This window comes from Panicum virgatum, chromosome 9K (genome assembly GCF_016808335.1).
Source record: "Panicum virgatum strain AP13 chromosome 9K, P.virgatum_v5, whole genome shotgun sequence".
In the NCBI taxonomy this organism is placed as follows: Eukaryota; Viridiplantae; Streptophyta; class Magnoliopsida; order Poales; family Poaceae; genus Panicum; species Panicum virgatum.
Genome location: NC_053144.1, coordinates 51,535,650 through 51,550,418, shown reverse-complemented (window position 1 = coordinate 51,550,418; position 14,769 = coordinate 51,535,650). Strand labels below are relative to the sequence as shown.

Sequence of the window (14,769 nt, the reverse complement as noted above, 5' to 3'; positions counted from 1 at the left end):
GGCCCCTGCGCGCAAGCCCGCCCGCGCTGCCCCGCCGGTCGGCCGGCCCACGGCCGCCGCGCGCGTGCCAAGCGCGCCGCCGTCGTGCGTGGCCGGGGCAGGCAGGCAAAGCAGGGGAGCCCCCCCCCCTTTTCTCTCTCTGTTCCACTGCCGGGTGGGGCCCGCGGGTCAGAGAGAGGGGGGGGGTTAAGGGTAGTTTTTTTCTTTTTGTTTATTTTGGCTGAAAACTTTGAAATTTTGTAGAAAAATATGGAAAAATGCAAACTAAATTTTGTTGGGTTGCTTAGATTAAGATTTTCAGAGAAAAAATACTTATGCATGTAAAATGTCAATTTTACCTCTGCTAAATTTTTTGATTTGTATTTAAGTTAGTTTACTTTATACCAGTTGTTCTGTTGCTCTAAAAATTATGAAATTTTTGCAGTAGCTTACTCTTCACTTGTGTAGTTCACTAAAAAATTTTCATATGTAAAAGCTTTGTGTAGGTTGCAAATCTTTGTTATGCGCAGTTTATGTGGCTAGGGGCAAAAATAAATACTTTCTTTTTGCGATAAAGGCTAATAAATTTTTTTCTTCCATGTGACACCAATGTATCTCCATGCTAGTAAAATTTTGTTGCTTTATTCATGACTGCAAGTTGTGTTCTTGCACGTGTTCTTGCACGTGTTTCGCTCGTAGCCGCAGTTTTCCTTTTTGCGCTGTCAAATAATTTTTCTTTCGATAATATCATTGCATCATGAACACTTATATCATTTTATGGCACCATTTTAAGTATTGCACTGCTTCCTTTTTCATACGAGTAGATGCCGCGAACGAAGCCGTCTACGAGCTAGTTGCTGAGCCGATCCAGGAGCCACCAGCAGGAGAGCAGCAGATCGAGGAAGCCATTGAGCAAGCTCCGGAAGACGTTGTTAACCCCGCTGACTTGGAAGGCAAGCCCCGGAGCATAACCCTTACTTTAAATTTACAAAGTGTTATTAAATTATGTACTTGTGTATTAAGTTTCTAGGAGTTGTATGGAACCCTAGATGCATAATCTCTAGATTACTCCAGTGCCTCTACTAGTATGTGCAGGACGATAGCACTGCTACGCGTAAATAAGATTCGGTAGAAGACGGATGATTTCCTGTCACCCGCGAGATATAGGGTTGTTATTTCAGAAGGTTATGGGAAAAGAGTATTGTATGATTGAAAGTGGAGACCGAGTGGAGGAAAGTTGGACATGACTATGGAATAAAGGAAAAACTGAGACTCCACCTCTGTCGATTGAGGACCGTACCGTTGTTGGCACTATTGATCGAGAATTGAACAGTACTAACCACATGCCGGGAGTAGGAGGTAGTCGAAACCGGTAAGCTAATTATCTAAATTGCGTCGAACTCTGATTCTCGACCTGCGGTACTGGATAGGAATGACGGATGGTGAAGTCGTCCACGGGTTCACCGGGTGTTCGCACGTGTGGGGCTCATCATCCGGGTGCTGGCGGGCTTGATTCAGGCTTTGGGGTAATCGTGGGAACAGTTGCTCGGTGTGACTCGACGGGGTCGCACTTGGCGTGTGAGTTAGGTCCACCTTGCAAGGTTAAACCGGATCGATTCGCCATGACTCGCGGATATGAGAACCTTGATCTCTCTGTCACATCGTAGTAAAGAAGTGGAATGAGACTGGAATGGAAATGTTGAGTTGTATGTTACTAAAAGATAATATGATCAACCAGGTATGCTCTAGAGAAATAGGCGAACCTAGTTTGGAGCTGTCAAATCAATTGGAGCTAAAATATTGAAAGTAAGGATTCAGTATTAGTAGCTTTTCCGCAAAACAACTCCAGAGCCAAAGAGCTTTGCATGTCTAGGTAATGGGATAAGTATACCCATAGACGGGTAAGTCTTGCTGAGTATTAGAGTACTCAGGGTTTTGGTTGTACCTCTTCCTCCGGGTTGGACTGTCGAGTGGGTCCTGTCTTCTCCATGAAGTACGGGCAAATTGGCCTCACATCAGCGGGCAAGATGTGAAGCTCGTATTTTATCGTCGATGGCAGTTATCGTATTGTATTTTGGGTCTCTGTTTTAAACTCCATTTTATTTCCGCTGTGTTTGAACTCTGATGTTTGAAATGTAACCCTGGATTGTAAAACTTTATTGTGAATTATTTCAGAAGTCTGTGTTAACCTCTATTGTAAATTATTTTGAACTCTGATTTTGCTTGTAATCACCTGTGCTCGTCTTTTGGCGAGAGTTCCCGTGTAATCGATCCTGGTTACAATAGGCAGTCTGGGTGTACTGGTTGAGTGCAATAACTGAGGATTAAGTTTAAATAGTTGATTAGTGCACTTGATCGGTATTATTTGGACTGTTTTGTGACAGGCATTTTGTTAAACAATAATGTTTCAGCAGGTGTCGAAGAATGAAATACTTCTATAATTAACAAATGCTACAATTTACTTCGATTTCATCTGAACGACGAGTTCTTTTAAGTAATAATTCAACTTTAAGTTCACTAAGAAAATCTCGTGTTGGACATGAAGAGGAGTAATAATAAGTTAAAAAGGGGAGAAAAATACTTGGGCTGGGCCTAAAAGTCCACTATACTCCCAACGCACGCGCGTGTGAAGGCGAGGACTCCAAATCCAGGATATTTTCGCCCTGCCACACCCCCCATCCCCCCACCCCATCCCACACCATAAGGGGCGTAATGCGGCCATCTCCCCGATCAATGTATCTTCAAGAGCTTTTATATCTATGAATAGTTAAAATTCTGATATATCTATTATATAAATCAAAATAGCTAGTGAAAAAGGATGAAATCCAACAGTTTCTCCAAAATCCAAAAAGGAATGCTTAGCGCTCAGCGCTAGGCAAAGATACCTAGCGACACCTCCTAGATAGAAAACGAGGATATAAGACGAGGTAGATAGAGTTTCTATTGGATATGAGTTTTTTTATCTTCTTTTTCTTTTTTTTAGAAAACTCACCCAAGATACAAGAACTCTTGGAGATGCTCTTATAGTGTTCACTTTTTACAGATATAGAGCGTCTTCTTTAACGGAACTCTTTTTTTTTTCAAAACAAAATCCAGATGCAGATTCTTATATGCACGTATGCACACTTCTATAAATACATGCACGTAATACGAGCACCTCCAAGAGACCGAGCCTGCACATCCTCAAAATTGACGAAGTAAACACAGTCACCTTGCTATCGACAAACACATTGCCTACCACTGAAAGAAAGGGTGGCGTAGATCTTTGTGCCTCCATAAATTTTGAGACAAAGGAGTAGCTTGTATAAATTTGTTTGAATATATATATAACTATTATATATATAATATGAGAATTTTTACAATGATCGAAAAAAATAGGAGCCGTCCATCTAATAAAATTGTACGGTGATGAAGGTAGGAAGTACCTAGGATAAAGTATATGGTACTTCCAAAATATGGGAGCATGTACCAAAAAGTGTGGGACCGGATCCTAATTTTCAACTTTTGGAAAGGGTATTAGGGTAATTGCACTTTGCTATTTTCTTTAGCCGTGACTGCTCTATCTCCTCCGTCTCCTTCGTCGAGTTCATTAGTCGGTACGAGGCTTCGGCGCCTAGCAGTCGTTGGCCGGTCCCGGTGACGCGTTTGCCGCGGCGCTCTGGTGCGCCAACAGAACAGAGGCCGGCAGGGTTGCATCCCCGACGAACGTTCGGCTGTCGACGGTGGCGCGCTCGGCGCCACTCCGCGCGCAGAGGACGGGGTAGCTGTCCGCCAGGACGAACGCAGCGCGCGCGGCGGCGAGCAGCGCAGACAGCACGAGGACGGCCCGCAGGAGCATGTGAGGAACACAGCGCGTCGGAGAAAGTACACGTACGCCTACAACGGATGCAGTGGCACTTTCTCGGTCCACTGCTTCGGCGGTGGCGGGATCGGCAGCAGATCACTCCCGGGGATGTCGATCTGGTGCGTCAGAGCAGATTAAACTGGGCGGCACAGGGTGGAGCAGCTGTGCGGCGAACGGCGGTGCAATGCTGAGGCGCGGCGGAGGCGGCGTGAATCGTGATCACCAAGAGGCTACTGCGGCACAAAAGAACGGTGGACAGAGCAGATGACGGAACCGTTCGTTTACAGGAAAGAAGCCAAATTACCAGCATACCCTTAATGCTATTAATTTGATTTTTGAAAATACATTCCATAGATCAACGGTCAGAAAAAATTGAAGGAGAAAGTATCTAAAATTATACTTTACAATCATTGTAAAAGAGCTCCTATAATATATCATTGCTTAAAAGAATGGCTACATGTTATTTTGAACACTTGCATACTGGGCAGTACATAACTCAGACAGACCTTGTGCTCACTCTTGTTGCTTTCGTGTACCGATTGCTATGGTCTTCTGTTAGTTCATCTTGTGGGGTAAATGTGAGGCGCCACTTTCTCTTGGAATTATCTGCATTTTCACTTCTTTCTTTCTTTTGTATTTATTTTCTGCTAATATATATACAGCATGCATCATTTTACCCGTTTACGACATCTAATGAACATCACCCTGCTTGATTTGTAAAGTTGATCCTTATTTAGTAGTTGTTGATTATGTTCTGTATTGTTGCGTGTGCACACAGGTTTCAGAAAAGGCTAGGGTTGGTTAAGTAAAAATGACCTATGTAGTGTCATTTTGCTCATATGTATTAAATTGAATTATTTCCTATCGCTATTAATGCTTCTGGATGACTTTTCAATTTAACGAAGATGAATGGAAAAAAAAAACTCGAATCTACAACTCAAATGTTGTCACGGTTTTTAAATTATGCAAGTTCATCATGATCTATCTATGCTAAATGTTAGCGAATCATCTCTATATTTTTCCTTTGCTCGCAAGTTTTTCGCGACCGTGCCTGAGCACGTTTCTCATCAAGAAGAAAGCAATTACAGACACAATCTTGATGCCGTCAAATAGAGCTTTGACCGACACAAGAGCACAAAGGACTAAAAACAGAGAAACACCGAAAAATCACATACACCAGCGAGAAAAACACAACAACAATAAAGAACAGCAGCAAGCAACACCCGAATCCAAGAACCTAGCCGAAATCACACAAATGAACCTGAAAAAAAACTACACCACCACAGGTACGAAGATCTGTAACACAGGCAAAGTGGCAAAGCATCTACCCGACCAACCAACAACGGCAGCAAAGCATCCGTCCGTAGAGAACTCTAACCAGCGACGACGACGGCAAAGCATCCGCCAGCACAGCTCAGCGGCAAAGCATCCGCCAACGAAGAGAGGGGCGGCAAAGCATCCGCCAACTAACGACCATTGCGACTTGGACGATGTAGAGAAAACTAAGCGAAGGCAGGTGCAGAAGTGGATCTCCTTCGAGAAGAGAATATGACCACCACCGGCAAGAGCTTCCAAGACAACGCATTCAGGAAGGGAGTGACGCGAAAGGCACCGTCGTCGTCTGACCAAAATGGTCTAGGTTTTCACCTGGAGAGCTCACCGAAGAGGAAGGCATAGGGAGAAAGAGTGACGCCTTCAACAAGATAAGTGACGCCCTCGGGCGTCGCTGTCACCAGCCCGCAAGCGGACCAAGGCTTTCACATTCACCCCGAGCCCAGCTCTTTGACGACAGCAGACGCCATCGCGCCGGGGTACCACAAGCAGGGCGGCCAGCAGGGAAGGGCGGCGTCCCTAGGCGGCGGTCACCCAGGAGCGGCGTGGCCACGACCACGGCCACGTTGAGACGGCGACGGCGGCGCGGCCGCCACCCCGAGGCGGCGGTGGGCACGGACACGGATCGCCGACCGCGGCGCGTCACAGTTCCCCGAACCGCGGCGGCGCGGCCACAGACCGCCCCCCGGCCACCGAGGCGGCGGCGGCGGCGGCGCGGCATAGCCCCCAGCCCAGGCGGCGGTGATCCAACCCGGGGCGGCGGATCCGGCCTTGGGGGCCCGGATCCCGTGTGGAGCAGGCCGGGACTGGCCCCGGCGGCCGGCGGCGGCAAAGGAACGGCAAGGTCCCAAGGGCGAGAAGATGAAGGAGGTGGGAGAGAGAGAGGAGAGGACGAGGGGGAACGAGCCGCGCCGACTTCGGCACAGCCACGGGCCGCCGCCGCCGCCCGGATGGAGGCCGGCGGCGGCGGCGGCCACCGGGGGCGACGCAGGGGAGGGGTAGCAGGCGGCGCGTGGCGCCCCCTGGGTCGCTAGCGAGAGCGACGCGGGGGAGGGAGGCTTCGTTTTGCTCGCAAGCTCAAACGTGTTTTCCGTTTGCTACGTGGACTCTAGCAGCAAATCCTGCGTACTACATTTTTTTTCGGATAGTTTGAATCTTTGAATCAGAAGAGTTCCGTCCGATCTCTTTGGCAAACAAAAACAGAGTTCTGCTGTTCATGGTCGTAACTTCATCATTACCGAATAAAGCGTGGATTGAGCACGAATTCTCTCGATCGATAGTTGATGTACAAGAGTAGTCGTGCGTGCCAGATTGAAATAACCCCTATATTGTTTGGAAACCCGGAGCTTGATCCATCAAGCAAAGTTGAAGACGATGGCGTCTGCCTTGTTGCGCCTGCGGAGTTGCGCCGCCAGGCTCCCTCGAGACCCCGCTCGTTGGCTGCCCATGGCAACCATGTACAGTGGTGGATCATCAATGCTGAGCAGGTTCGGGCGCGACCTCACCAAGTTGGCGGCTCTAAGTAAAATGCATTCATCTTAGCGTATTACACCGGTTTTTTCACAAACAGAACCCTAAAGAAAAAATTACAAGGAAGTCCAAAACTCATGTTCATCTTCCTCGAAGACTTTAAAGATCCGTTCGTCACCGTTGCCGAAGCTGCTTCCCAATTATCGCCGGGCACCAAAGCCAATCTCTACAAGGTGGAGGCCGCAGAGGAGGACTTACTTCTAGGCGAATCAGCCGAGTACACTACCTCCCAAGCGCATCGGCTAACTCTCGTACCCACGACGCATTCTTTGATTCCACCGCCGACAACCCGAGCAAAACTCAGATTTTCACAAAGATCATCTTCCTCGGCGGCGACCCCGTGGTCGGGCGGGACGACGAGATCGACCGCGTGGTCAGCATCCTCTCCCACAAGTCCAAAAACAGCGCCGTGCTCGTAGGCGCCGCGGGCGTCGGCAAGACCGCCATCGCCGCGGGCCTCGCGCAGCGCCTGGCCCGCGGCGGCATGCCGGGGCCCCTGGCCGGCGCGCGCCTCGTGCAGCTGGACATCCCGTCGATGGTCGCCGGCACCAAGTACGTCGGCACGCTGGAGGAGCGCGTGACGGGCGTGCTCTGGGAGGCGGAGGCGACCGAGCAGGCCGGGAAGCAGGTGGTGCTGTTCGTCGACGAGATCCACATGCTGGTCGGCGCCGGGCGCACCGAGGGCAACAAGAGGGACGTGGCCGACATGCTGAAGCCGGCTCTGGCGAGGTGCCGGCTGCGCTGCCTCGGCGCCACCACCGACGACGAGTACCAGCAGTGCTTCGCCGCCGACAAGGCGCTGGAGCGGCAGTTCCAGGAGGTGCGCGTCGCGGAGCCCGGCGAGGACGGCACGCTGGCCATCCTCCGCCGGCTCAGGGCGTCGTACCAGGAGCACCACGGCATGGGCATCCAGGACGAGGCGCTCGTCGCCGCCGTCAGGCTCTCGGGGCGCTACATCCCAGGACGCCACTTCCCGGACAAGGCCATCGATCTGGTCGACGAGGCGTGCGCCACGGCGAGGCTGATGCAGCTGCATGATTCCGGGACAAGCTGCCAGCAAGGAGGCGGCAGAAGCGAGGAGACGACGCAGCTCCAAGTCCAACAAGACCAAACCATCGAGCCGGAGCACGTGGCACAGGTACGTACGTTGGATGGATGGCAATGGCATGCTAGGTCGATCGGCACACCCACACACACGCATGAGCCGTACGTACGTGCAGGTGGTGAGCAAATGGACGGACATCCCGGTGACGAGGATGGGGCAGGACGAGCGCCGGAGGCTGCTGGACCTGCCGGAGAGGCTGCGCCAGCGCGTCGTCGGGCAGGACGAGGCGGTCGGCGCCGTCGCGGACGCGGTGCTGCGGTCGCGGTCGGGGCTCGGCAACCCCAGGCAGCCGTCCGGCTCGTTCCTCTTCCTCGGCGCCACGGGCGTCGGCAAGACGGAGCTCGCCAAGGCCCTCGCCGAGCGGCTCTTCGGCGACGAGAAGCAGCTCGATCGTCCGCATCGACATGTCCGAGTACGTCGGCGGCCATGGCGCCGTCGCCCGCCTCATTGGCGCACCTCCAGGGTACGTACGCTACGCACGGCCCCATGATGCACGTTGGCACTGAGCTCTTTCTAAAACTCTAATTAACCGTGGTCCCTGCAAATTAATGTAGGACGCATGGGTACTTGCAAGGAGGGCGTCTCACGGAGCAGGTGATGCAGCGCCCGTACAGCGTCGTGCTCTTCGACGAGGTGGAGAAGGGGGACGACTCCGTCTTCAACCTCTTCCTCCAGATCCTCGACGACGGCCGGCTCACCGACGCCAAGGGCCGCACCGTCGACTTCACCAACACCATCATCATCATGACCTCCAACCTCGCACCACCTCAACGCCGCCGCCGCCGCCGCCTGCCCGGACGACGCGCACGAGCGTGTCATCGCCGAGGTGCAGCGGCGCTTCCGGCCGGAGCTCATCAACCGGCTGGACGAGATGGTGGTGTTCCGGCCCCTGTCCGGCGAGGCCGTGCGGCAGGTGGTCAGGCTGCAGCTCGCCGGCCTCGCCGCGCGCCTCGCCGGCAGGGGCATCGGCCTCCACGCCACCGACGCCGCGGTGGACGCGGTGCTGTCCAGGTGCAGCGCCCAGGTGGCCGCCTACGGCGCCAGGCCAATCAAGCGGTGCCTGCAGAACGTGGTCATGACTAGGATCTCGAGGATGGTGGTGCAGGAGGAGCTGGGCGACGGCTGCAGCGTCTCCATCGACGCGGACGGCGCGGAGTTGCTGTTCAGCGTCCACAAGCCAGGTGGAGGTGGTCCACTCTCAGGGTTGGAGGCGTGCTTCATCATGTGAAAAACACCATGGACACAAGATACTCACTAGTATGTAAACTTACATCGCTGAACCAAGCCTCCGGAGGCCTCTGCGCTGTCGAATGGCTCAACGGACACATGCATGATGTGCACCGCTCTTGCTCAATGCTTTGAGTTGGCTTCGTTAACTGAGCCGGTGACCCCTGCTTCGTCCATGTCTGCACGTTATTTCGACCTTTTAACATTAACTCCTGGCCGTTGTTTTTGCCGATGTTCCGCGGCTCGGTTGGCGGACCGCGTGCCTCTTACGCGAGATCGGCTGCTCTAAACCTTGCTTCTGCGTGATCATGACCTGACGCGTGACGCGACGTGTTCACGAAGGCCCGACACCTGCTTTCTTGCTGCGTGCGCTTGATGCGGTGAGAAGCAGTTGGCGCTGCCTGTGGGCTTCGTCGGAAGAAATCGAGCCTCCTCTTCCGTCCTCCGCAGCAGCAGCACTTCTCCCTCCTTTCCTTTGCTTCCCCGCGCTTGTGCGCAGAAAAAATCGGCTCCGCCTGGTTCCTCTTGCGCCTTCTTCTCTCCAAATCGCTGCCCCGGCCGCTCCGCCCCCGATCTTCCGCGCCGTCGCCAGCCTCCATCGCGGTGACCACGTCAGGGTCCCCCGAGCGGCGCAGCGCCGGTGGTGCCGTGCCTAACCACCTCGCTGCTTTTCTCTCCTCCCTCATCTTCCTGTGTGAGCAACCGTCGCCATTGTGGGCTCTGCTTCGTCGTCGTTTGCACCACCGCATCCATCTTGCCGCGTCGTTCTCCCTCACTATCCTCCTACAGCTGTTGCGGCGAGCCTCCCGGCCCTCGCACCTCTCCTCCTATACCTGTTACAGCGAGCCTCCTGCTTCCGTTCTAAGCGCCGTTCTGTTCGCCGTGTGTGGGGCGATACGGCTTCTCCTGCTGGATGAAGCGGACACGTTGTTGTTGTGCAGGGGTGGCCTGCACACTAAATTGGATCGCCAACTCAATACCATGGCCCATGGGTCACCAGCCAGATAAAAGGAGATGGAGGGGCCAGCGGCAGCAGCGGCATCAGAATTCAGAAGGACCTCCTGGAGGGCCAACTGGAACCTTCCCCTCTTCCTGCTCTGGTCTTGCCGGCCGCCGACTTTGGTCACTATGCCCAGGTGACTTTTTAATGCTTGCTGTTGTGCTACTGCTGCTTGCACATAAGGTGTCCCAGGAAATGTCAGTTCAAGAAAAAAAATTGTTGCTCCTTCTTTCAGTATATGTTGTTATTGCCTTGGTAGATGATAAGCTACCTATATATCCTATATAGATAGCACCCACTAACTATTTCTCTCTTCATGCAAGGTGTCCACATCATTGTCCACTAAGTGTCCCACTAACTTTCAACTAGCTTATTAATTACAAAAAATGTTCATGTCATCTCTACAATATGTAATACTTTTAATCTTTAATTAACTAAAGTAAAATCATATGCATACGCTATTTTTTCATCACCTATTCTTCTATAATGTGATCAAATATTCTATTGGTGTTTCTTCTTTTAGCTTATCGATTTTTACAAGATTCAATAAACAATAAAATGTCCATACGATCTCTACTATGTGCAATATTTTTAATCTTTAATCTATTATCGTAAAGTCATATACAACTCTATTTTTGTAATACTTTTAATCTTTAATCTATTAACGTAAAGACTCATATACATACTCTATTTTTTTGAGCACCTATTCTTTTATAATGTGATCAAATATTCTATTGATGTTAGTTTATCGATTTCTACCAGATCTTGATAAAAAATAACATGCAAGTAAAATTCATATCAATTATATAGCCTATATAGATGACACCTACTAAAGTCATTAACTCTATTTCTCTTAGAATGCAAGTTATCCGCATCATATAGGAATCTATATATCCTATATAGATAGCACCCACTAACTATTTCTCTCTTCATACAAGGTGTCCACATCATTGTCCACTAAGTGTCCCACTAACTTTCAACTAGCTTATTAATTACAAAAAATGTCCATATCATCTCTACAATATACAATACTTTTAATCTTTAATTAACTAAAGTAAAATCATATACATATGCTATTTTTTCATCACCTATTCTTCTATAATGTGATCAAATATTCTATTGGTGTTTCTTCTTTTAGCTTATCGATTTTTACAAGATTCAATAAACAAGAAAATGTCCATACGATCTCTACTATGTGCAATATTTTTAATCTTTAATCTATTATCGTAAAGTCATATACAACTCTATTTTTGTAATACTTTTAATCTTTAATCTATTAACGTAAAGACTCATATACATACTCTATTTTTTTGAGCACCTATTCTTTTATAATGTGATCAAATATTCTATTGATGTTAGTTTATCGATTTCTACCAGATCTTGATAAAAAATAACATGCAAGTAAAATTCATATCAATTATATAGCCTATATAGATGACACCTACTAAAGTCATTAACTCTATTTCTCTTAGAATGCAAGTTATCCGCATCATATAGGAATCTATATATCCTATATAGATAGCACCCACTAACTATTTCTCTCTTCATACAAGGTGTCCACATCATTGTCCACTAAGTGTCCCACTAACTTTCAACTAGCTTATTAATTACAAAAAATGTCCATATCATCTCTACAATATACAATACTTTTAATCTTTAATTAACTAAAGTAAAATCATATACATATGCTATTTTTTCATCACCTATTCTTCTATAATGTGATCAAATATTCTATTGGTGTTTCTTCTTTTAGCTTATCGATTTTTACAAGATTCAATAAACAAGAAAATGTCCATACGATCTCTACTATGTGCAATATTTTTAATCTTTAATCTATTATCGTAAAGTCATATACAACTCTATTTTTGTAATACTTTTAATCTTTAATCTATTAACGTAAAGACTCATATACATACTCTATTTCTTTGAGGACCTATTCTTTTATAATGTGATCAAATATTCTATTGATGTTAGTTTATCGATTTCTACCAGATCTTGATAAAAAATAACATGCAAGTAAAATTCATATCAATTATATAGTCTGTATAGATGACACCTACTAAAGTCATTAACTCTATTTCTCTTAATAAGCAAGTTATCCGCATCATATAGGAATCCATTATAGCAAATGCCACATCAATGTCCACTAGGGCCATCTATTTATGTTTTCCATCGATTTTTTTTATCAATGTTGTCATGCAATCATCTTAATTTTTCTACTTTCAAATTTCACGTTAAAATTTAAGAAATCCCACAGCAACGCGCGGAGTATCACCTAGTTTGAGATACAGCTGTGGTGGAGGTAGTGCTTCCCTTTGAGTTTCTACATAGATTAGCCGATATGTTTAATGGTTTCACTATTTTTTTCATTCTAATTTGATAGATAGCAAATCTCTTCCAGATATAATATATATGTTTGTCTCTTACATGTGATCTGTTTTATGGTTAGTCTTGGAGTAACCCTCCAATTTCTGGGAGGTTTCCTGCTAATTTTGAAAGACTCATCATGGGAAGTATTTGGCAAAAATGAGACAAGGTGGCATTGTCTCTTATTTTTTCTGAAATTTAGGGGAAAAAACGTGCAACTTGCAACTAAGCCACTGACTCCATTTTACGTCAATAATTTGTTGTCGTCTTCTATTTATGTGACAGCAATAGAAAGGTCTTAATAAAAAAGGGAAAATAAGTATTGGGAGTTGGCCTACACATTGCTGTTTTTCTTTATTCTCTCAACAGCATCATCTACAAGCCTCTCACTATATTAGTGACAGATGCTCCCACACAACACACATGATACCTTGACTTCATTATGGCTGATGAAGCATTTTTTTTCTTGGTCATCTTATGGTTCATCATTATGACCTTCTAAAGCACCCATTGCGTTCTCTATTTCACAGGGCAAGTCATGAATGTTCAGAGACCTGACATGCTCTTTGAACTATTTAGGTCCTCGATGAATGATGCAAATGTAGAGTCCAAATATTATCCTATTGTTTGTTGATTTCCTCATTGTAGGACTTACATGCCACACCGAATTCACTGAAATGCTGGCATACTCCTATAGTCCTATGTAATGCCTCTTACCTCTATCAAACTTTTAGAAGTCATAGCTAACAACACCATTATTTCTCCAAATATTTGACAGTTTACTTTTATACCATCAATTGTGTATACAGGTCTTCAGCAATTGCAATAGTACTTCCTCTGCTTCACAGTTAGCCTTTTCAATGCTATGTTGTTGTCCGTAGTACGACGGCTGCGTCACAGCTTACTTCCAAACGCATTCTAGAATCTGGAAGATCTTATAAAACGATGCCAGTTTGTATTTACTTCGTCTTCCTTCTCTCTTCTTAATTATTTTAACTTTGTTTATAGTTATAGACTTACTATAGTTGTACATTTCGAAGTAATCTTATTTGCCTTAATTGCCAGTTTAATTGTCTTCGCAATGCTTACTAGTTGGCATCGCATTTTGTGGCGTCTTAATTGTCTTCTTAATTTCCTTCCTTCTTATGGTAGTAGTTTTGCCCCTTTGTTTAATTACTCACATTAACAATTCATACAATATGGACCTAATTTAGGCAGTGGCCTACATGTAGTATACCTAGGCCTCAACGCATCATTCTTAACTGCTTAAAACCTTCGTCCACCTCCCATGGTCAGCCTCACCAACGTATCCCACAGATCATACCAGCACATACACACGTAACCTGCAGGCGCAACGTTAGCGCGCCAATTTTCCTAGTACAGTATGTATATGATGAAAGTATACGGCACAAGAGGTGTCTAGCTACGCAAAATTTCCTTTAGCTTGTACATTACGCATCTAATAAGATCTCAAGGACCCAGATTATATTTTGGTCCAAGGCTCTGCACTACTGTCCTCTGGATAGAATATATGTCTAGATGTATAAAAAAATATACACCTAGAAAAATTAAAACGCCTAAAATTTTGGACGGAGGGAGTATACTTTATCAGGATGATCACTGCCACTGCCAGGATACTTATTTGTAAATTAAAGCAGAATGATCAGGCAAAAAAAGGCATCGAGTAATCTATTCTCCAGAGCTAGCAGATCAATTCTCCAGAACAGCCCGAGCCCATCTGAAATTCGGCCCGATCTATGAATCCGTGATGTATCCTCCTCCTCCCTTCTGGGCCACACAACAACCAATTTCGGCCCAATAAAATGTATGTGCCTGATTTCGCACTAGACATCTTTGTCCTTGCAACAGAGAAGACACGTTATGAAGCGAAGCGAAAGAGAGGCCTACTGCTTCTGCTTGTCATTATCATAGAAGGAATCCTTCTGAAGAAGAGCACTGGAGGAAAAAAAGTTTAATCAGTAGCTGGAATACTGTTTGAAAAGGAAAAAAATCATTCCATTAACTCAGAGCGAGGCTCTACAGCATATGGTCTTTTTCTGCTGGTGGTTCCAGAGTAGTGACACGGAGGAGCTGAACTCTATCCTACATCAGAAAGTTTGAAGCAAACGGCATATAGTAAAAAAAGCAAACTTTGTTTATCAGGATTCAGGAACTTGGTTGCCAACTGACCCCTAACAGACTTGACAGGCAGCTAAAGCTTTCGAGCACTCACGCCGCGAGCTCCTCCTGCCCGTGCAGCTAGCTTCAGTTCAGGAACTTGCTTGCCAAAGATCACGGGGTTTGGACCTACTGGCACAATCTCGAAAGAAAACGGAAACCAAGTGTACAAGTCATGGAAATCGGTATTTTTGCTCTTTCTTTCAG

At 47.1% G+C, this 14,769-nt stretch overlaps 1 pseudogene; it reads left to right on the top strand.

Moving 5' to 3' along the window:
- The first annotated feature begins 6,601 nt into the window (after window positions 1-6,601).
- LOC120648104 lies at window positions 6,602-9,018 on the top strand (annotated as a pseudogene).
- The last annotated feature ends 5,751 nt before the right edge of the window (window positions 9,019-14,769 follow it).